The following is a 24,760-nucleotide window of genomic DNA, read 5'->3' as shown; positions in this document are numbered from 1 at the left end:
GACTTTTTCATTTCCAGTCATATGGCTGGCTAGGTAATATGACTACCTTTCTATTGAAAGCAACAACTTTCCACTGAAAACAACTGCAGAGTTAGGGGATTCCCCAAGACCACCCTTACTTCTAACACCAGTTGAAAATCCGGGGCTTCCAAGATATGCACAGGTTTGATAATTTGCTAGAAGGACTCACAGAAATCAATGGAAGCCATTATAGTTATGGTTTATTACAGCAAAAATACTCGGATTAGAATCCACCATGAGCAGAGACATAGGGTCAGAGTCCAGGGAGGAAGCTTGTGTGAAGCTTGAAGCTCTACCAGTTGAGTAGAAGCGTGTGAAGCTTCCCTTGCTGTACCAGTTGAGTCACATGTAGGGCTAATTTCTCCCAGACCAATGTATAACAGTATGCACACGGAGTATTGCCAAGCAAGGAAGTTCACCTGAACCTTGGTGTCCTGAATTTCTACAAGAGCTTGGTTACTTAAACATGGCAGACAGTCTGTTGCTTGATAACCAAGGACTTGCATCCTGCACCATGGACTGTTCGTGTGACCCAAGGCCCTTAGATAACCAAGACACACTTGTATCAGGCAGAACATTCCAAGAGTTTAGAGATTACCTCTCAGGAGCCAAGACCGAAAGTCAGACCTTCCTTTGAGTAAGGTTAATTCTTTGCTATACAACTATAGGAAAATACTAGAGAAAAAAATACTATAAAATATAAGAGCCCTCTTTTTGAGACCATCAAAGACCTAATAAGGCAGCAGAAATATTAGGACAAAATTAAGTGAAGGTGGGATGCAGAGAGGTAGAAAAATTCCTGAAGCCACACCTGCTTTAAGGGAAATTGCTAGTCCTGATGGGCTGATCCAGCTGACCTAAGAGGTATGGGGAACAAGACCAAGCCTGCTATGGGAACTATAATAGCAGACCCTTCACTCATCAGGCTGGGACCTCAAAGGGAAAGGGTAAACCACAAATATTCAATTCACATCCTCCTCCAAGAGAACACAAGGATATTTATCTTGACATCAAGCAGTGATGGAAAGAGGGAAACACAAGACATAATGACAAATTGATCTGAACACAGATTTGCATCCCAAACTCCCAGAATTGCAGTCTAATAAAATGCAGGCTGTGAATTTTGTTTATATTGACCTTAAAGCTGGTGGTCCCTCCAACCTCTTGGCAGAAGGAAGTTCCATTGCTCTCCAGAGGACTGCACCTTCATCCTAGGCCTCAAAGAATTCTCATGGAGAATTTTCTGAAGGAAATGAGCATCTCAGAGTAAAAGATATCTAAGCAGATAAGGAGGTCAGACACAAGAGGAAGAACCCACAGAACAAAAAACAGACCCACAAATATTTCATATATTGGAAGTATGATAGAAATGACTGAGCAACTCTGTTTCCTGTTTAAAGAAAATAAAACCCTAATTACTACCAAAGATATTAGGAGAGCTTAGAAAAATGAACCTACATCTTGAGACTATTCCAAGATTTGAGCCTTTTCACACAATACATACACATAGACAATAAATAAAAATCATTGATCTTCTGGAAATGTTTACAGAGTTGTGGGTGAGCTAAGTTGGCTCTAGTCAAAAGTACATTCTCTTAACCTTTGATGCTTCAAACAAAAAAAGGTGGAAATTTTATGATTTATATCACTCAGTGCTATTTACAAAAGAAGTGTAAACACAGCTATTCCTCAAACTGCCTCACTTTAAAAGTAAAACAATTGGGGTCTACCATTTCCTAGTGCTTGGGCATTGGGAAAGTTATTTACTACCTTCAAGTCTAGGTTTTCTGTGAAATGAGGACAACGATAGCAAGGACTCAGGCTTTAGTAAAACGAGGATAAGAATAATGTTGATTCATAGATGTATCATGCGGGGTGAATGAGAAAATCCATGTAAAGTACTTAGCACACCCGGCATAGAATGATTGATCAACACGTACAGGCTTCGTTTTGAAAAAGGAAGATACAGTGTCTAAAAGAGGATAAATTATGGGCCAGCTCTTCACTTGACAAGAATACATACGGCATCCTTTTTTACTGGAGCATGGTTGATTTACAATGTCGTCCTAGTTTCAGGCATAGAGCACAGTGATTCACTTATACATATGCGCATACATCTCTTTCCGATTCTTTTCTATCTTGTTACAAGGCACTGAGTATAGTTCCCTGTGATGGCATTCCTTTAAATAGTGGTATACCTAAGACACATGGACGAAAATACTCCCTTGGTCCTGAATAGACGTGTGCCACAAAAACGGGGAGGAGAGCTAGCGGGGGCCATGTTTACAACTTTTTCTGTCGTCGGGCCATTCTATTCCTCGAGTTCCATTTCCTCCTCACATCTCACTTTCCCTGTGTCTTTGTTTCCATGTCTCTCTACTCAGTGAGCCGGGAAGACAGCTGGACACACCCTCAGCAAAAATGACACTTCAGACACATGAAAACTGTTTTATTACCTTTTCTCTGTTGTGTTGAATAAGTCAACTTATTTAACTTGGTCAGAGTTATCCAAAGCTATAATCATCACTAGTTTGGAACCTTTATGCATATGTGATACTGCACTCAAGTGTGGAGCCCAAGGAAAATGTTGTATCAAGTGATGGTCTGACTAGTGCTGACTCATTTAGAAAATGAGTTTCCTGAGTCATTCAGATGATGAATTTCCTGCTCCTGCTTATGTTTTCTAGTCCAGTCTTATTCCGGCTTTTAGTCTTTCAGGGGTTGGCGACTGAAAGAATTTGGACTGCAGGCTAAGTCCATCCAGTGCCTGTTTTTATAAATAAAGTTTTATTGGAACACAGCCACTTGCATCATTTAAGTATTGTCTGTGACTGCTTTCTTGCTACATCTGTAGAGTTGAGCTCTTGGGACGACCTTATGGTCCACAAAATTCTAAGCTATGTAATATCTGGCCCTTTGTGGGTAAAGTTTGCTGACCCCCTGCTTTTTTTAAAAAAAATTTTGACCACGCCCCATGGCATGTGGTACCTTCCTTCCCCAACCAGGGGTGGGATCCACAGCTTCTGGATTGGAAGGTGGAGTCTCAGCCGCTGGACCGCCAGGGAAGTCCCTGATTCCTGCGCTTTAAAATGTTACTGTGATGCTGATGCGTGTTTACCTGGATGCTTCCGCACTCCTCATCTCTCGCTACCTCTCTCTTGTTTGCTGTGTTCAGACCACACTGATCTCGTCTCAGTTCCTAGACCTTTACTGCCTAGGCAGTAACCACAGGATGTTCACTTGGGCTGGAACCGTCCTCTGTCTGGAATAGCCTCCTCCCCTGAGCTCACTGCTTCTCATCATTTATGTTCCAGCTCATAAATGTCACCTCCTCAGAAAAGCTTCCCTGACCATTTTCCCTTAATGATTCCTCTTCTCTCAAGCCAAGATGTTCTTTTTCACGTTCCTCTGCTCTCTTCCTTCAAAGCACATATAACAATTCAGGTTATATGTTCAGGTTTTGTTTGTTTGTTACCTGTTTAACGGCTCTCTCCCTCTCTCTCATCTCTCTATGAGCTCCATGAGTGAGAAACACTGTCTGTTTTACCTAGTGCTGTATCCCAGAACCTGGCAGATAGTAGGTGTTCAATAATTAATTACTGAACAAATGGCAAACTTGCTTATATACTGACCTTTCTTTTATTTTGCAATCTGTATTTTCTCTTTCAGTGTAGTACCTTGCTTGGATAGCGTTGCTATATTTTCTCTCCTTTACTCCAAATTACCAAGGTCGTGCTGTATTTAATTTTTTTTTCTCCTTTGGAGTAATTCTCACTTAACTTGATGCCACCTGCAAACTTAATGATTGCTATTTGGTTATTCATGTGCTTTGGAGCCCAGTGAATATAGACTGTACTGATGACTCTTGTCTTTGGGTCATTTCAGGAATAGGAACAGTGAGTCTTCACAGAGAAAGTATCAACTCATTCCTGAATGAGATGCTGGAAATAGTATATTTGAATATTGATGAATACCTTGTCAATTGCATAATGTTTGTTTCTGCAGTATTTGTATTTTTATGCCAGTATGCATTTTGATTTCTAGAAAAGCCTTCCCATCAGCCAAAATTGATTACACTTATAAAGCATTCTCTAATTATAAAAATTTTCCTTTAAAAACTATCTGCAATAAATGTCTCTTCAGAGTAAAATGAGATGTAGCAGAGTAAATGAAAATCCTGGTGCAATGTGCCAATTATGGCTCTGATTAAACTGTGTTTCTGTTTTGCAGTGATGGCTTTACAGAAATGAAAGCTTTGCTATTGCCAGTTCCACTGCACACATCCCTTCACCAACCAATCCATCAGGCCAGCCTAAGGATAAAATCCAACAGCTCCTTAGCAATCCAAGAACAGGACCCGGAGAGGGAGAGAACTCAGAGCATGTAGGTACAGCCAGTATTCTCAGAGTGCACTGGTTACAAGTGCAAATCTGGAACTGGGTGGGTATGGGGACAGCAGTCAGCAACATGTATTTTAACAAGCCCTCTGGAAGAATCTGAAGCAGGTCAACTACTGAGGAATGCAGAAAAAATTACCCCCGAGTAAACCCAGGGTGTGTTACCTGCTAGTCATTCAGTTGTGTCTGACTCTTTGCAACCCCATGGGGATGGAGCCTGCCAGACTCCTCTGTCTGTGGGATTCTCCGGGCAAGAATACTGGAGAGGGTTGCCATTCCCAACCAAGGGACTGAACCTGGGTCTCCCACGTTGTGGCCAGATTCTTTACCGTCTGAGCCACCAGGGAAGCCGAAGACACCCAGTTTGTATTTAGGTAGGAAGCTTGTGTTTTAACTCACTTAGGTGAAGAGCAGAGCTCCCCCAGCTGTACATCGAAGAGTGAGGCTTTCCAGTTGGATCCATCGCATTGCTTCTGGGATGAGTCTCAAAAAGTCAGTGAGCTTCTTCTCTGTTTTAGAGAGACTGTCTGCACACAGGTTTTACAGTCACTTCTCATGACTCAGATGTGAGCAGTAACCAGGTAAGAGGAAATAAATGAGACCTTTCTTCTCTGCAGTCTGCATTACCTACTTACTAGACCTATGACAATTTCCTCCTTTTTTTTTCCCATTAAAATTGACATTGGCTTCCTCTCGAAAGATTAGCTTTGTCTACCTTGATTTCTTTACCTTCACAGTGCTGAAATGGAAGAGAGATTTTGAAATTAGAAACAGAATCACCTAGAGATTCACCTAGAATCATTAAAACATTGATTAAGACAGTGATTGCTGACCTCCCCCCAACCACCACCATCTTTCTGATTCAGTAAGTCTAGGGTGGGGCCCAGAATTTGCATTTGTAACAAGTTCCCAGGTGATGCTGATGTTGTTGGCCTGGGGACCACATTGTGACAACTACTGATCTGGATGAACAAAAAAATTTAAGTTTACTTCATCAAACAGTATGTGAGTGTTTAAAGCAGATATGTTTCCTAGTTATTCCTCCAAAGTTAATCCAAGAAGGAGGATGTGTTTATTTTTTCAGTGTGCACTAGTCAGTATGGGAGTATGCTAAGCACCCTGCACCAGGCAGAGAAAGTGAGCTGTACACATCTCTTCCCAGCTGTGTTCAGTGGCCTCATCTCCGTGACTTGAAATTACCCATGGTAGCAGGATTTATGCCTTGGAAATCAGACAGACACTACAAATCAGGGCTCTTCTCCCAACCTCTACTCCCAAAGTTGATTGTTAAATATTTACCAGCACACCCCTGGGAAGAACCATAAATAATGAGCATACGGACGTAGTAAGATCTGACATTTGTTTTGCAGGGGTGTAGATCTAAATGGGAGGGGAGTTGGGGATGGAAATCAGTAAATATTTGTATCTTGCAAGGAAATGTGAAAGGAAACGGTGAGGTTAAAAGGGTATTCAGCAGCTTTGGGGATTTCCCTGGTGGTCCAAGGGTTCAGACTTCACGCTTCTGCTGCGGGGGGTGTGGGTTCAGTCCTTGATTGGAAAACTAAGATCCCGCTTGTCACAGAGCACACCTCCCACCAAAAAGTTATTCAGTCGCTTTTAAGGAAAGTTGAAAAGGTAGTGAGGTGATAGTATTAGAATTTACATGGTAGGCTTTGGAAACATAATCCCGGGACAGAATCTGGCTCTCTCATTTACTGGATGTGTGATCTTGGGAACGGCTCACTTAACCTTTACAAACTTTAATCTCCCCATTGGTTAAGTAGAAATAATGTGTTGCTATGAGATTCACATGAGAGAAGTAATTTAAAACCTAGCACAATGCCAAACACGAGTGAATTATTACTTTCCCTCTGGAAATGTTTATTATTATTTCTATTGTTGTTGTTGTTATTAAGCCCAGAGGTAGTCAAATTCAGTAAGTAAATATTTACCAAAAGGAACACCTTTTAGTGCATGCACCCAACACTTTGCCACACACCATTAATAAGTTGTTTTAAACTCAACGAATTTACACTTTTATGGTGCCATCATGTTTTCTAATCAGACTGAAAGAAAAGAGAACTGAAAGGTATTTATTTAGGTGAGCATACTAACGCTTGGAGTATAAATATTTAAGAAAATGGAAGTAGACCAAAAGGATTCCTAGAATCACAAACTAAAAAGAACTTTGGTTTTAAAATGTAATGTGAAATGGTTGCTCTTTCTGACTGTGATTTAGGATAGCTGAAATAATTTCTGAGACCTAAAACACTTTGCAAAGAATACACAGAGAATAAAAAAATCTCTCTTGTTTAAACAAGAGAAAGTGTTAGTGTGTAATTTTAGATAAAGACAAGGACTGGTCTTCCCTGGTGGTCCACTGGTGAAGAGTCTGCCTTGCAGTGCAGGGAATCCCAGTTCAATCCCTGGTCTGGAAAGATCCCGCATGCACTGGGTGTGTGTGTGTGTGTGTGTGTGTGTGTGTGTGTGAAGAATCTGCCTTGCAATGCAGGGAATACCAGTTCAATCCCTGGTCTGGAAAGATCCCGCATGCACTGGGTGTGTGTGTGTGTGTGAAGAATCTGCCTTGCAATGCAGGGAATACCAGTTCAATCCCTGGTCTGGAAAGATCCCGCATGCACTGGGCGTGTGTGTGTGTGTGTGTGTGTGTGTGTGTACACTGGGTGTGTGTGTGTGTGTGTGAAAGATCCCGCATGCACTGGGTGTGTGTGTGTGTGTGTGTGAAAGATCCCGCATGCACTGGGGGTGTGTGTATGTGTGTGTGTGTGAAAGATCCCACATGCACTGGGCGTGTGTGTGTGTGTGCGCACGCTAAGTCGCTTCAGTCATGTCTGACTCTTTGTGACCCTATGGACTGTAGCCTGCCGGGCTCCTCTGTCCTTGGAATTCTCCAGGCAAGAATATTAGAGTGGGTTGCCATGCCCTCCTCCACGGGATCTTCCTGACCCAGGGATCAAATCCACGTTTCCTGAGGCTCCTACATTGCAGACGGATTCTGTACCGCTGAGCCATCGGGAAAGCCCATAGGTTTGTCACATATGGCTCTTATTATGTTGATGTGTTTCCCCTTTATACTGCTTGAGAGTTTTTAATTATAAATGGACATTGGATTTTGTTGGAAGCTTTTCCTGCATCTGTTGAGAAGAATATATAATTTTCTTTAATTTGTTAATGTGGTATATAATATTTATTGATTTGCATGTATTGAACCATCCTTGCATCCCTGGGATAAATCCCAGTTGATCATGGTGTATGATCCCTTTAATGTATTGTTGAATTTGCTAATTTGCTAATGTGTTGTAGGGTTTGCTAATATTTTGTTGAGAAATTTTTCATTTATGTTCATCAGTGATACTGGCCTGTGATTTTGTGTATGTGTGTGTGTGTGATGTCTTTGTCTGGTTTTGGTATCAGGGTGATGCTGACCTTGTAGAATGAGTTTGGAAGCATTCCTTCCTCTTCAATTTTTTGAATAGTTTGAGAAAGATAGGTGTTAACTGTTCTTTAAATATTTGGTCAGATTCACCTGTGAAGCTGTCTAGTCCTGGATTTTTGTTTTGGGGGAATTTTAAAAATTACTGATGCAATATCATTACTGGTTATAGGTCTGCTCATATTTTCTGTTTCTTTGGATTCATTCTTGGGAAGGAATATTTCCAGGAATTTATTCATTTATTCTAGGTTTTCAATTTATTGGTATGTGACTGCAAGGAGATCCAACCAGTCCATTCTAAAGGAGATCAGTCCTGGGTGTTCATCGGAAGGACTGATGCTAAAGCTGAAACTTCAATACTTTGGCCACCTCATGCGACGAGTTGACTCACTGGAAAAGACTCTGATGCTGGGAGGGATTGGGGATAGGAGGAGAAGGGGACAACAGAGAATGAGATGGCTGGATGGCATCACCGACTCGACGGACATGAGTTTGGATGAACTCCGGGAGTTGGTGATGGACAGGGAGGCCTGGCATGCTGTGATTCATGGGGTTGCAAAGAGTCAGACACAATTGAGTGACTGAACTGAACTGAACTGGTTTACAGAAATTTCTTAGGATTCTTTATATTTCTGTGGTGTTGGTTCAAGCTTCTACTTTTTCATTTCTGTTTTATTTATTTGAGCTCTCTCTCTTTTTAATGAGTCTGACTAAAGGTTTATCAATTTTATTTACCTTTTAAATGAATTGGATATTAGTTTACTAATCTTTTCTATTTTTTTAATCTGCACTTTATTTGTATCTGTTCTGTTCTTTATTATTTCTCTCCTTCTACTAACTTTGGCTTTTGCCGGTTCTTCTTTTTCCAGTTCCCTTAGGTGTAAGGTTAGGTTGTTTATTTGAGATTTTTATTATCCTAAGGTAGGCTTGTATCACTATAAACTTCCCTCTTATAATTACTTTTTCTGTGTCCTATAGATTTTTAGATCATAGGTCATTTTAATTTGTCTTCAGGTATTTTTTTAAAATTTTCTCTTTGATTACTTTATTGTTCCATTGGTTGTTTAGTATCATATCTTTAGCCTCCATGTATTTATTGTTTTTTTTTTCTTTTCTAGTTGATTTTCTAGAGTTGATTTCTAGTTGCATACTTCTGTGATTTGAAAAACTGTGTGATATAATTTCAGTCTTCTTAAATGTTTTAAGAGACATTTAGTGGCCCAACATGTGATCTGTCCTAGAGAATGTTCCATGTGCACTTGAAAATAATGTTTATTCTGCTGCTTTTGGATAGGTATCCTTTGTCGATTAACTCAATCTGGCCTAATGTGTCATTTAAGGCCAGTTTTTCCTATTGATTTTCAATCTGAATGACCTATGCATTGATGTAAATGAGGTATCAAAGTTCCCTACTTTTATGTGTTATTGTCAATTTCTCCCTTTATGTTTGTTAATATTTGTTTCATATATTTATGTGCTCCTATTTGGGGTATATACATACACAATTTTTATATATTCTTATATTTATCCCTTAATCATTATATAATGTCCTTGTCACTTATTACAGTCTTTTATTCAAAGTTTTCTTTGTCTGATAAAAGTGTTGCTATCCCAGTTTTCTTTTCATTTCTATTTACATGGAATATCTTTTCTCATCCCCTAACTTTCTGTGAGTGACTTTAGATTTGAATTGTGTCTCTTGTGATTTTGTTTTTGTGTCCATTCAGCCTCTCTGTGCCTTGTTATTGAAGCATTAATCTATTTACATTGAAAATAATTACCGATAGGTAAAGGAGATCAACCCTGGGTGTTCATTGGAAGGACTGATGCTAAAGCTGAAAATCCAATACTTTGGCCACCTCATGCAACGAGTTGACTCACTGGAAAAGAGTCTGATGCTGGGAGGGATTGGGGGCGGGAGGAGAAGGGGACGACAGAGAATGAGATGGCTGGATGGCATCACCGACTCGATGGACATGAGTTTGAGTGAACTCCGGGAGTTGGTGATGGACAGGGAGGCCTGGCGTGCTATGATTCATGGGGTCGCAAAGAGTCGGACACGACTGAGCGACTGAACTGAACTGAACTGAACTGATGTACTAACTGCTGTTTTGTTCATTATTTTGGGACTGTTTTTGTGGTTCTCTTTTGTTCCTGTCTGCTTCCGTTGCTCTCTTCCCTTAAGATGACTATTTCTCGTGTTATGTTTGGATCCGTTTCTCTCTCTCTCTTTCTTTTTGGTTTGGTTTGTATCTAGCATGGATTTTTGGTTGTGGTTACCAAGAGGTTCTCCATATATGTATGTGGTTATTTTAAGTTGATGATCTTTTAAGTTTGAATGCATTCAAATAACCCTGCATTCCCTCTCCCATATTTAATGTTTTTGATATTATCTTTTAAATCTTTTGGGTCTTTTTGGTTTTCATTTGTTTGTCCCAGAGGTCTCTTAAACTGTGTTTGTTTTTTTTTCAAATCCAAAATGGTACTTGCCAGTGTCTGTGTCCTTCTGGCAGAACGAGCTCCTCCAAGTGGCTGCCACTAGTGCCTAAACCCCAGGAAGAGTTACACTGCTCTGGGAGGCTTTCTAAGAGCAGCAACTGGGGCTGATCACGCTTCTTTCAAATTGCTGACTCTTTTTGGAACTTGAACCATGTGAGATTTTACATGAGCTTTTAAGAGTGGAGTCTCTTTCTACTACAGCCCTCCTGCTTTCCCAGAGGCAAGCATTCAGTTCAGTTGTGTCCAACTCTTTGCGACCCCATGGACTGCAGCACACCAGCTTCCCTGTCCATCATCAACTCCTGGAGTCTACCCAAACTCATGTCCATTGAGTCGGTGGTGCCATTCAACCATCTCATCCTCTGTTGTCCCCTTCTCCTCCTGCCTTCGATCTTTACCAGCCTCAGGGTCTTTCCCAATGAGTTGATTCTTCACATCAGGTAGCCAAATTATTAGAGTTTCAGCATCAGTCCTTCCAGTGAATATTCAGGACTGATTTCCTTTAGGATTGACTGGTTTGATCTCCTTTCAGTCCAAGGGGCTCTCAATAGTCTTCTCCAACACCACACAGTTCAAAGGCATCGATCCTTTGGTGCTCAGCTTTCTTTGTAGTCCAACTCTTACATCCACACATGACTACTGGAAAAGCCATAGCTTTGACTAGACGGACCTTTGTTTTTAAGATAATGTCTTTGCTTTTTAATATGCTGTCTAGGTTGATCATAGCCTTTTTTCCAAGGAGGAAGCATTTTTTAATTTCATGACTGCACTCACCATCTGCAGTGATTTTGGGGCCCACTCAAAATAAAGTCTGTCACTGTTTCCACTGTTTCCCCATCTATTTGCCATGAAGTGATGGGACTGTATGCCATGATCTTAGTTTTCTGAATGTTGAGCTTTAAGTCAACTTTTTCACTCCCCTCTTTCACTTTCATCAAGAGGCTCTTTAGTTCTTCACTTTCTGCCATAAGGACGGGGTCATCTGCAAATCTGAGGTTATTGATACTTCTCCTGGCAATATTGATTCCAGCTTGTGCTTCTTCCAGCCCAGCATTTCTCATGATGTACTTTGCATCATATAAGTTAAATAAGCAGGGTGACAATATACAGCCTTGACATACACCTTTCCCGATTTGGAACCAGTCTGTTGATCCATGTCCAATTCTAACTGTAGCTTCTTGACCTGCATACAGATTTCTCAGGAGGCAGGTCAGGTGGTCTGGTATTCCCATGTCTTTCAGAATTTTCCACAGTTTGTTGTGATCCACACAGTCAAAGGCTTTGGTGTAGTCAATAAAGCAAAACTAGATGTTTTTTGGAACTCTTTTGCTTTTTCGATGATCCAACGGATGTTGGCAATTTTATCTCTGGTTCCTCTGCCTTTTCTAAATCTAGCTTGAACATCTGGAAGTTCACGGTTCATATATTGTTGAAGCCTGGCTTGGAGAATTTTGAGCATTACTTTGCTAGCGTGTAAGGTGAATGCAATTATGCGGTAGTTTGAATCTTCTTTCGCATTGCCTTTCTTTGGGATTGGAATAAAAACTGACCTTTTCCAGTCCTATTGCTACTGCTGAGTTTTCTAGATTTGCTGGCGTATTGAGTGCAACACTTTCACAGCATCATCTTTTAGGATTTGAAATAGGTCAACTGGAATTCCATAACCTCCACTAGCTTTGTTCGTAGTGATACTTCCTAAGGTCCACTTGACTTCACATTCCAGGATGTCTGGCTCTAGGTAAGTGAGCACACCATCATGGTTATCTGGGTCATGAAGATCTTTTTTGTATAGTTCTTCTGTGTGTTCTTGCCACCTCTTCTTAATATCTTCTGCTTCTGTTAAGTCCATACCATTTCTGTCCTTTATCGAGCCCATCTTTGCATGAAATGTTCCCTTGGTATCTCTAATTTTCTTGAAGAGATCTCTAGTCTTTCCCATTCTATTGTTTTCCTCTCTTTCTTTGCTTTGATCGCTGAGGAAGGTTTTCTTATCTCTCCTTGCTATTCTTTGGAACTCTGCATTCAGATGGGTATATCTTTCCTTTTCTCCTTTGCCTTTAGTTTCTCTTCTTTTCTCGGCTATTTGTAAGGCTTCCTCAGACAACCATTTTTCCTTTTGGATTTCTTTTTCTTGGGGATGGTCTTGACCCCTGCCTCCTGTACAATGTCATGAACCTCTGTCCATAGTTCATCAGGCACTCTATCAGATCTAATCCCTTGAATTTATTTGTCACTTCCACTGTATAATCATAAGGGATTTGATTTAGGTCATCCCTGAATGGTCTAGTGGTTTTCCCTACTTTCTTCAATTTAAGTCTGAATTTGGCAATAAGGACTTCATGATTTGAGCCACAGTCAGCTTTTGTCTTGTTTTTTCTGATTGTATGGAGCTTCTCTATCTTTGGCTGCAAAGAATATAATCAGTCTGACTTTGGTATTGACCATCTGGTGATGTCCATATGTAGAGTGTAGAGTCTTCTCTTGTGTTGTTGGAAGAGGGTATTTGCTATGACCAGTGCGTTCTCTTGGCAAAACTCTGTTAGACTTTGACCTGCTTCATTGTCAATGTTAGATGTACTGGGTGCTCATCTTCCCAGTTCAGGACCTCCAGAGTGGGGATCCTGGTGTGGGGCTCAAAGCCCTTAGTCCTTGGGGAGAGCCTCTGCCTGGTGATTACTTCCCATTTGTAGTTCATTTCTGCCACGGTCTGGACTATCCCATGTCTCTGTGCCTTTTCCCCATTTTGCTGCAATGCCTTCTTTTACCTTTTGTTATGAAAAATCTTTTCTACTGTACCTCTTTTAACTTTACTTTCTGTTTGTTTTGCCAAACTTCTCTGCTAGTCTTCTGGTTGCCCTCATTAGTAGTTGGTCTGTAGATAGTTGTAGTTTTGGTGTGCTTATGGAGGAAGTGAGCTCATGGTTTCCCTGCTCTGTATTATACCCCGTTATACATTTTTAGAGCTTAAGTATATACATTAGCTTAATATATTTACTTTTTTCATTAAATACTGGATGTTTATCCTTATCTAGGTATCTAAGAAGGATCTCTGTTTTGAATTACTCCTCTCCTTTTGTTACCCAAATCAAGTTATGTTGTCTACTTGTCTCACGTGAATCTAAACCAAGAATGTTGCTTTGTGTTAAAATTATCTGGATTCTGTCACATGTATACTGTGTGATTTTTGGCAATTCACTTAACCTCTCTGATCGTTAGTTTCTTCTTCTATGAGATTGTCAAAATAATAATTCAATTTCATATGATTGGTGTGAAAATCAATTAAATAATGCATGTAAATATTTTGCCTTTTGCCCAACACATTTGATAAACATGATAAACACTCAAAAAATATTGTTGAGGTTTGGTTTTTCTTTTCTTTCAGAGCTCTTATTATTAATTGCAAACTGCCTCTGGTCACTGTATATGCAAATGATAACTGTTCACTTTAAGTGCTGTCTTTAAAGAGATGTTTCTTTCACTGCGCTATGCAAAATGCCTGCCTTGCTGGAAAACTGTAACTTGAAAAATTGCCTCTTGCTGTTATTAGACACTGTTTTACCTCTTTCTCACCTGAATGTTTCTTAGCTGGGTACTAAGGACAGTTCTGGGTCCCCCATTTTGATGGCTGGGGTTTCTTCTTGCTGAGGGATTTTTCTTTAGATAAAAATGTATGTTCATACATAGGTTCTGAGACTTCCTGGATCACAGCCTTAAATATCCCTGCTGTGTTCCATAAGCAGTTGAGGGAAAAACAATCTGAAGTCTTTGAAAATTAAAATGTATATTCCCAGCTATAGAAGCACTTCTGAAGATGGTGGGTGGGGTGGATGGAGGTGATGAAATTTAAGTCAAAATAGTAAAAATTAAAATAGAAGTTAGAAGTTTGGTTAGAGTCCAGGAGAGGAGAAGAAAGAGAAGTTCCGGCAACAGTAAAGACTGTGTCCACTGCGTAAGGGGCAGAGAAAAGAGGGCAGAGATTTAAGAGGAGAAAGAGGGAAAACGAAGATGGTGCCAGGAACGATTTCATGGGAAAGAAGCACGGAGTGTACGGCTCACGCCATTAGGGGGATCTGAGAACAGAGCAGTGAGCTGCAGCTGTCAGGCAGCTTGACTGAGTTGCAGACAGGGTGGGTGCTTGCGAGGGGGATATAAAAACTATGCATGTATGTATACATTCTCTTTGTCTTCGCGCCCCCAACCCTGACCTCGTACTATTCCGGAGAGCATTGGTTGTGCTGAGGAGGTTGGAGATTATGCTAGCAGGCAGACAAAAGAGGACAGAGGTGTGTTGAGGTGAGAGTGGAGGCGCAGGATAGTGGGAGGGTGGAGCTCGGTGGGGGAGATCAAGGTGAAAAGAAAAACAAGAAAAACTTAAATTAGCGCGTGAAATCTGAAGTAGTGTTTTGCAAGAAGATACACCCTTAAAAGCCAGACATTTTAAGACAAAGGCAATTTCTAATTCTTAATGGATCAAGGCTTAGTGAACTTGCCCATAGAGGTGCATTCAACAGAAGTCCCTGCAGACAGGAAGAAGGGCCTGAAGTTGAGCTCCTTTGAAAAACACTGGATCCTTGTGTGACCTGGACACAAAAATTCCTGCCTGCTCCCGAGAAGGGGGAGAAGGGTGTGGGATATAGCCAGGTGGTACCACTTGGGTAGGAGAAATCATCTGCCTGACAGTTTTGGGGGGACAGTCGACCGGTCGACTGGGCACTATAAGTAGACCTCCAAGGTTGTACAGGCTGGTGGGGGCCGGGGTGGAGCTGACTCAGCGGCAGAGCCCCTGCCCTTGGTGGCATCCTAAATGGCATGCAGAATAACAGTGAAATGGCAAAGATGGCAGAGCAAGACTCTCTGTCATGGTATTTTCTTAAATGAGAGATGATGTTGGGACTGATGGATATTGGTGTTCAGTTCAGTTCAGTTCAGTCACTCAGTCGTGTCCGACTCTTAGCGACCCCATGAACCACAGCACGCCAGGCCTCCCTGTCCATCACCAACTCCCGGAGTTCACTCAAACTCAGGTCCATCGAGTCGGTGATGCCATCCAGCCATCTCATTCTCTGTCGTCCCCGTCTCCTCCTACCCCCAATCGCTCACAGCATCAGAGTCTTTTCCAGTGAGTCAACTCGTCTCATGAGGTGGCCAAAGTATTGGAGTTTCAGTTTTAGCATTAGTCCTTCCAATGAACACCCATTATTGATCTCCTTTAGAATGGACTGGTTGGATCTCCTTGCAGTCCAATGGACTCTCAAGAGTCTTCTCGAGCACCACAGTTCAAAAGCATCAATTCTTCGGTGATCAGCTTTCTTCACAGTCCAACTCTCACATCCATACATGACAACGGGAAAAACCATAGCCTTGACTAGACGGACCTTTGTTGGCAAAGTAATGTCTCTGCTTTTTAATACGCTATCTAGGCTGGTCATAACTTTCCTTCCAAGGAGTAAGCGTCTTTTAATTTCATGGCTGCAGTCAGCATCCGAAGTGATTTTGGAGCCCAAAAAATTAAAGTCTGACACGGTTTCCACTGTTTCTCCATCTATTTCCCAAGAAGTGATGGGACCAGATGCCATGATCTTCGTTTTCTGAATGTTGAGCTTCAAGCCAACCTTGTCACTCTCCTCTTTCACTTTCATCAAGAGGCTTTTGAGTTCCTCTTCACTTTCTGCCATAAGGGTAGTGTCATCTGCATATCTGAGGTTATTGATATTTCTCCCGGCAATCTTGATTCCAGCTTGTGCTTCTTCCAGCCCAGCGTTCCTCATGATGTACTCTGCATAGAAGTTAAATAAGCAGGGTGACAATATACAACCTTGACCTACTCCTTTTCTTATTTGGAACCAGTCTGTTGTTCCATATCCAGTTCTAACTGTTGCTTCCTGACCTGCATACAGGTTTCTCAAGAGGCAGGTCAGGTGGTCTGGTATACCCATCTCTTTCAGAATTTTCCACAATTTATTGTGATCTACACAGTTAAAGGCCTTGGCATAGTCAATGAAGCCGAAATAGATGTTTTTCTGGAACTCTCTTGCTTTCTCCATGATCCAGCGGATGTTGGCAATTTGATCTCTAGTGCCTCTGCCTTTTCTAAAACCTGCTTGAACATCTGGAAGTTCACGGTTCACATATTGCTGAAGCCTAGCTTGGAGAATTTTGAGCATGATTTTACTAGTGTGTGAGATGAGTGCAATTGTGCAGTAGTTTGAGCATTCTTTGGCACTCCCTTTCTTTGGGATTGGAATGAAGACTGACCTTTTCCAGTCCTGTGGCCATTGCTGAGTTTTCCAAATTTGCTGGCATATAGAGTGCAGCACTTTCACAGCATCATCTTTCAGGATTTGAAATAGCGCAATTGAAATTCCATCACCTCCACTAGCTTTATTCGTCATGATGCTCTCTAAGGCCCACTTGACTTCACATTCCAAGATGTCTGGTTCCAGGTGAGTGATCACGCTATCATGGTTATCTTCGTCGTGAAGATCTTTTTTGTACAGTTCTTCTGGGTATTCTTGCCACCTCGTCTTAATATCTTCTGCTTCTGCTGGGTCCACACCATTTCTGTCCTTTATCGAGCCTATCTTTACATGAAATGTTCCCTTGATATCTCTAATTTTCTTGAAAAGATCTCTTGTTTTTCCTATTCTGTTGTTTTCCTCTATTTCTTTGCACTGATCGCTGAGGAAGGCTTTCTTATCTCTCCTTGCTATTCTTTGGAACTCTGCATTCAGATGCTTATATCTTTCCTTTCCTCCTTTGCTTTTCACTTCTCTTCTTTTCACAGCTATTTGTAAGGCCTCCTCAGACAGCCATTTTGCTTTTTTGCATTTCTTTTCCATGGGGATGGTCTTGGTCCCTCCTGTCTCCTGTACAATGTCACAAACCTCCGTCCAGAGTTCATCAGGCACTCTATCTATCAGATCTAGACCCTTAAATCTATTTCTTACTTCCACTGTATAATCATAAGGGATTTGATTTAGGTCATATCTGAATGGTCTAGTGGTTTTCCCTACTTTCTTCAATTTCAGTCTGAATTTGGCAATAAGGAGTTCATGATCTGAGCCACAGTCAGCTCCTGGTCTTGTTTTTGCTAACTGTATACAGCTTCTCCATCTTTGGCTACAAAGAATATAACCAATCTGATTTCGGTGTTGACCATCTGGTGATGTCCATGTGTAGAGTCTTCTCTTGTGTTGTTGGAAGAGGGTGTTTGCTATGACCAGTGCATTCTCTTGACAAAACTCTATTAGCCTTTGCCCTGCTTCATTTCGTGCTCCAAGGCCAAATTTGCCTGTTACTCCAGGTGTTTCTTGACTTCCTACTTTTGCATTCCAGTCCCCTATAATGAAAAGGACATCTTTTTTGGGTGTTAGTTCTAAAAGGTCTTGTAGGTCTTCATAGAACTGTTCAACTTCGGCTTCTTCAGCATTACTGGTTGAGGCATAGACTTGGATTACTGTGATATTGAATGGTTTGCCTTGGAAATGAACAGAAATCATTCTGTCGTTTTTAAAATTGCATCCAAGTACTGCGTTTCGGACTCTTTTGTTGACCATGATGGCTACTCCATTTCCTCTAAGGGATTCCATGCCCACAGTAGTAGATATAATGGTCATCTGAGTTAAATTCACCCACACCAGTCCATTTTAGTTCACTGATTCCTAGAATGTCTATGTTCACTCTTGCCATCTCCTGTTTGACCACTTCCAATTTGCCTTGATTCATGGACCTAACATTCCAGGTTCCTATGCAATATTTCTGTTTACAGCACCGGACCTTGCTTCTATCACCAGTCACATCCACAGCTGGGTATTGGTTTTGCTTTGGCTCCATCCCTTCATTCTTTCTGGAGTTATTTCTCCACTGATCTCCAGTAGCACACTGGGCACCTACCGACCTAGGGAATTCCTCATTCAGTATCTTATCATTTTGCCTTTTGATACTGTTCATGGGGTTCTCAAGGCAAGTATACTGAAGTGGTTTGCCATTCCCTTCTCCAGTAGACCACATTCTGTCGGACCTCTCCACCATGACCCGTCTGTCTTGGGTGGCCCCATATGGCATGGCTTAGTTTCATTGAGTTAGACAGGGCTGTGGTCCATATGATCAGATCAACTAGTTTTTTGTGATTATGATTTCAGTGTGTCTGCCCTCTAATGCCCCCTCCCAATACCTACCCTCTTATTTGGGTTTCACTTACCTTGGTCGTGGAGTATCTCTTCACAGCTGCTCCAGCAAAGTGCAGCCGCTGTACCTTACCTTGGACGAGGGGTATCTCCTCAAGGTCACCCTTCCTGACCTTGAATGTGGAGTAGCTCCTCTCGGCCCTCCTGTGCCCAAGCAGCCACCGCCTGTTGGACTAAACCAGTTTTCCAGATTTTTATTGAAATTGTGCTTCAAAGATAAATAGCTAAAAATAGAGAGGCCAGGATACATGAGATTCAGCCAGTGCAGCAGGAAAAGGGAGTTAAGAGAAAGTTCAGGGTGCATCCTAAGAGTGAGGCACACAGTTTATTTATAAGCTGAAGGTCAAGAAGGGGCTTTGACTATTTGAAAGGAGAGAGGTATTTTTCTTCGTAACCAGGCAAATTTGTGATCTGCCAGATCAGATGTATGAATGTCATCAATACCTGCTGCACCTCCCACCCTCACCAAGCAGTACCCCTGGGATGAGCTAGTTGCTGGGGGAAAATGTAAGTGCCTGGGGGAGAGCTGCTGAGCAAGGCCACTGATGAAACATATACTGTGGACCTTCTGTAAAAGGGCTTCCCAGGTGGCCCAGTGGTAAAGAATCCGCCTGCCAATGCAGGAGATCCAGGAGATCCGTGGGTGGGGAATATCCCCTGGAGGAGGAAATTGGCAACCCACTCCAGTATTCATGCCTGGAGAATCCCATGGACACAGGAACCTGGAGGGCTTCAGTCCAGGAAGTCGCAAAGAGTCAGTCACAACTGAGCACCCACGCCCTTTTCCCTTCTGTGAAAATGTTGACACTGAGTCAGAAGGTGACTAGAGGAAGAAGAAAAGGGGAAAGCAATTTGAAGGTAGAATAAGTCATAGCTTATGCAGACATCGTCACTGATAAAAGCCAGAGAAGGGTTGACTTAACAACCATCCTACTCTGTCAACAGTTTTATTTGCTGACAAAAAAATGGATATCAGTGAAGGAGAGATTTATTCATATACTGAGTCTAATAGGACCCTCCTTTCAGGGGCACATGGGCTCTGGGTCTTTGATGAATCCATCTGCTAAAACTGCCAGCAAAGGAAAAAAAAGGGAAAAAAGCACAGCAACTACAGGACTACCGCAGCAGCCTCCTGTGTGAATCACTTGACCCCCTGGGCAGAGATGGGCACCTTGCTGCTTCCAGTCACTGCAGGGCTATTGGCTTTCAATAATCATTAGCCATTTCCTGTTCACTGGATTGCATACAAAACAGATTCAGGAAAGGGTTAGCTGCCTACCCACTCTAAGACTCTCGGGAGTTAACACTCATCTGGGCAGTAACTTTCCATAAGGACAGCTGGAGGATTTTTTTTGGGGGGTTGCTAAGTAAATTGTATCGCTCATGTTTGTAAGGGGGATGGGGTTTGGTGGATACCCAAGTGTGACAGGTGTTTATTTTGTATTAAGCTAGGATAATTTGTTATATGAAATGACCCTGGAATATAAAAATGGCCTCAATTCAACTTTTGAACCAAATATTTGCAATTTGAAGTAATTAGCAGCTAGGACAATAACATCTGGGACATTTGTAGCATATTTCAAGGAAATTTATAGTCATGGGCTCAATGACATTTATTGAACTCTTGTTAGCCCAGTTGCAAATAGTCGCCCACTCTCACTCTGCTGATTGAAAAACAGAAAGAGGGTAAATGACCTGCTCTGGATGAGTGGCTTAATGGCAGTGAGGATTAGAACTCAGAGAAGCTGATCAGGTCCCAGGGATCTGACCTTTGAGGCATAGCAGAGGTTACATTGCCAGTGCCAGTCCCCGTTTGCCATGATTGATACCTGGAGAAATCTGTTGACTTCAAAGACATAGTGTTGCTTCCATAAATAATACTTACCAGGTTCTTTATTCGGAGGTTATGGATTATTCACAGGTCATCATTGTGAGTGAAGCCATTGCACTGATCATATGGTAGTGATTCAGTTCAGTTCAATTCAGTTCAGTCGCTCAGTCGTGTCCGACTCTTTGTGACCCCAGGCCTCCCTGTCCGTCACCAACTCCCGGAATTCACTCAAACCCACCTCCATCGAGTTATTATATTAATACCCAGGATGATAGAATAAATACATTTTGACCAGAGAGTTGCCCAAACTGAATGGATGGTGCATGCAGCTTCTCAAAAGCAGCAGATTTGCCAGTCTTCTCTTCTAGGCCTTGCAGAGAATATGTTAGGGAAGGTGCCTGAGGACACAGATAGGGAAGAGCATAAAATAGAGCTGCCTGTCAAGAGAACTGAGTTCTCATTTGGAACAGGAATAACTGACTCTATTATGAGCTGGAGGACTTGAGAAAGAGGCTTGCAAGGTGATAATCTTCATAATCCAATGCATCACTGTGCATGGGGCCTATCACAGGCCTTTATTCTCTTTTCTTCTCCACCTATGGAGAAAATCTGCATGCATTAGCAACTCAATGTAACTTTATCTTACCGCAACACATAAAGATATTTATTGGCAAAACACCTCACTGGGGTGTTTTCTTAGAAAAATGAAGGCCATCTGTGCGGGCGTCTCTGGGTAGCACTTCTTTCTTCTCTTTTGTTCTGCAGAATTGCACCACTTTGTACTTGCTCACTTTCGGCACAGAAGCAATTTTGTAAATGGTGCACTCAAATGCTCTGATGAAGTTATAACTGATTCAGGCACAGAGACGAAGACGCTGCAGTGAAAAATGGGGCACGTCAAAGGAAACTGATTCGTAATCATAAAATGTGGATGAGGAGGCAGGAAGTGGTGAGTGTACTGCAGACTGTCAGTTACCCACTTCCAGGTTTGTCCACAGCCCGAGGGAACCCTATCTTGTCAGAAGTGCTTGTGGATGCTAATCTGTCAATACTTGTTCAATGTCAAATTGTATCAGAGGGTTCAGTCTCCTTTTGGATTTCAGCAGTCACCTCCTAGCTCTGTTAGATCTCCTTTGGTCAATGAGCTTTCATTTAAAAGCTGTCAGGCTCTTCTGTCTCTTTCCCCGTGGAACTGGAAATGTGGGTATGTACTGTTTACCTCTTTTAGCTGTGACCTGATTGATCTTTGATATGAAATTCCAGTCACCTCCCAGAAAACACACAATCCCCCACATGCCATCTTTCTGTGCCCCTCTGTCTAACAACCTTTCCTGCCTGAGTCAATGATTTTCCTTCTGGTTGTGGGATACAATTGCTTTACCTTTTTCTGTTGTAGATTTTTCTTATTAAGTGCTACTCTCCTCCCTGGGTACTTTTTCCTCTTTACCTCCACACATATCCCTTTCTCTTTTTCTCAGCAAATTAAATCCTTCTCTAAGATCAATCATCTCACAGACCTTTCAATTTCTTACTACCTGAGACTTTCTTTTTAGATGTTATTTTATATGAAATAACCTGTAAATCCTACCATGATAAAATACTGAATGAACAATTTTTTTTAAACCTCTCGTATAAATGCACAGATGAGTTCACAAGACGTAATCTCTAGGGAGCAAGTGAATTAAAAAGCCCTATCTGACACTCTAATTGGTGTGTGTGTGTGTGTGTGTGTGAAGGAGGGGTGGTTTCCAGAAGTCATGATAACCTGGGAATTTAGATGATAGCACCATGGGGGGACCAATGACAAGTTTTGGACCCTATATGAGGTAGCAGTTGGTACTGAGACCTTTATGGTGGGACTCTTGAAGGCAGCACCCTCTGTAAAAGAGTGACTAAAAAATTAATCTGCTCACCCTCACAAGGAGTCTTCTAAAACTAAGCATGTTTGCTGCAGGTCAGTCTCTTATGAATAATTTTACAGTCATTGCCTTGTTATCTTATAGATTTATGGTTCAAATGTATACTGCATTGCATGATTTATGAACCCACAAGTTGAAAACCAATAGGTCAGTGAAACCCAGGAACTCATGAACACCTGGAAAAAGCCAACAATCAACCCAGGTCACAGAGGTTTCCCACAAAAATGGACACTCTAAAGATGAGCTCATGATTGAAAAGTATAAAACATTTAAGGAAATAATTCACCCTGAACTAGAATTGGCAAAGACAATAAACAAACATCAGGATCATAACCTGAAGAAATTCAGATGTTACATTCATCTATTAGACTTTTAAAACGTGAATTAAAATGACTAAAAGAAAAAGTATAGAAGAATAAGATATGGATGGTATCAAAGAGACAGAACCTCTAGAAATTTACATGTAATCATTTAAATAAAGATACAGTGAAGATATTAAACTGAATATTAGATACAGCTGAAAAATGAATTAATGAACTGAAAAAATATATCTGAAGAAAACTACTTATAATGTTACTCAATTAAAATTATGGATAATGTGCCCTTATATGTGGAATCTAAAATAGACACAAATGAACCTATCTATGAAACAGAAACAAAATCAGAGACATAGAGAATAGATTGGTGGTTGCAAAGAGGGGAGTGGGGTGAGAGAGGTTAGGAGTGGGAGTTTGGAATTAGCAGATGCGAATTGGTATATATAGAGAATGAATAACCAACAAGGTCCTTCTGTATAGCACAGGGAACTATATTCAGTATCCTGTGATAACCCATAATAGAAAAGAATATGAAAAAGAATATATATTTATTTATTTGGAATCTGTCCACAATGTGGGAGACCTCAGTTCAGTCCCTGGGTTAGGAAGATCTCCTGGAGAAGAGAATGGCAACCCACTCCAGTATTCTTGCCTGGAGAATTCCATGGACAGAGGAGCCTGGAGGGCTACAGTCTGTGGGGTCGCAGAGTCAGACACGACTGAGCAACTAACACACACACACACATACACATACGTGTATACATAACACATATATACATACACATATACATGAGTCACTTTGCTGTACAGAAGTAATTAACACAACATTTTAATTCAACTATATTTCCATAAAAAATAAATATAAAAGAATTATAGATGATATGAACTATCAATAAACATGAAGAATAGACTGAGTTGCTTTAACATATATGTCTAATACAAGTTGCAAATGGAAGAAATAGAGAGTAAAATTCTCCTTCAAAGAAATGATTACATACATTTCTTCTTTGCTGTAACTACATGTCACATACGTATCACTACATATCATAACTCCCCATCCATTTAGCCATCGAGTCATCCATCCACCTTTTCATTAATCCTTCCTTTCTATACATTCACTCAATAAACATTTATTCAGGTATATACTTGCCTTTTATGTTGTGTTATGTGCTTTGTGCACAGAAATAAAAATCTAATCCCATACTTACACTTCCAAAAATTGCTTAATGTTGTGTAATCATCCTTAGAATGATCAGAAACTCTCAAAGGGAGGAAACTAAAGTTTAATTAGGATCTCAGTCAGGTTACCACTCAAATGCTACATTATAGTACAAGTACAAAACAGTAAAATTATCCTGAGGGAAAAAGAAAAGAGAGAAGGACATTTGTGTAGGTATATGCTGCTGCTGCTAAGTCACTTCAGTCATGTCCGATTCTGTGTGACCCCATAGACGGAGGCCCACCAGGCTCCCCCTTCCCGGGATTCTCCAGGCAAGAACACTGGAGTGGGTTGCCATTTCCTTCTCCAATGTGTGAAAGTGAAAAGTGAAAGTGAAGTCGCTCAGTCGTGTCCGACCCTTAGCAACCCTACGGACTGCAGCCTACCAGGCTCCTCCATCCATGGGATTTTCTAGGCAAGAGTACTGGAGTGGCTTGCCATTGCCTTCTCCGGTGTAGGTATATAAACGTGTGCATAAACACAGCAAGAAGAAAATATGCACGTGCCACGAGCCCTGGTTGATGTTGCTTTCAGCAATACCTCTGATTGTTGGGTTTGTTACTGAAACCTTCATTCCTGAGGAATCTGAGTTCTTGATGTCCAGTCTGTCTTGTTAAGACTCTTCCATTAATCTTTATTTTTGACTTAATAGAGGCATCTTAGGATCAGCTGAGTTCTAGCCACACTCCATGCCCCCATTTTGTAGCAGGATCAAACATCATTTTTTTTTTTTTTGCTGTTTTATCTATTGTCTCCAAAGGACTAAATGAACACATGATCATTACCACCTCTATTATGTGAGATTATTGTTAAATCCTTGATAAAATAATTTCTCCTTTGGATATTGAAAACTCTTGAGTCAACAGAGTAAAAAATCATGGAAACTGGGAGTAAATATTTTGTGAGTAAGTCTTTGG

The sequence above is a fragment of the Moschus berezovskii genome, chromosome 10 (genome assembly GCF_049115385.1).
Source record: "Moschus berezovskii isolate FMDL1 chromosome 10, NW_MosBer_1.0, whole genome shotgun sequence".
Lineage (NCBI taxonomy): Eukaryota > Metazoa > Chordata > Mammalia > Artiodactyla > Moschidae > Moschus > Moschus berezovskii.
This window is presented reverse-complemented; position numbering follows the sequence as displayed.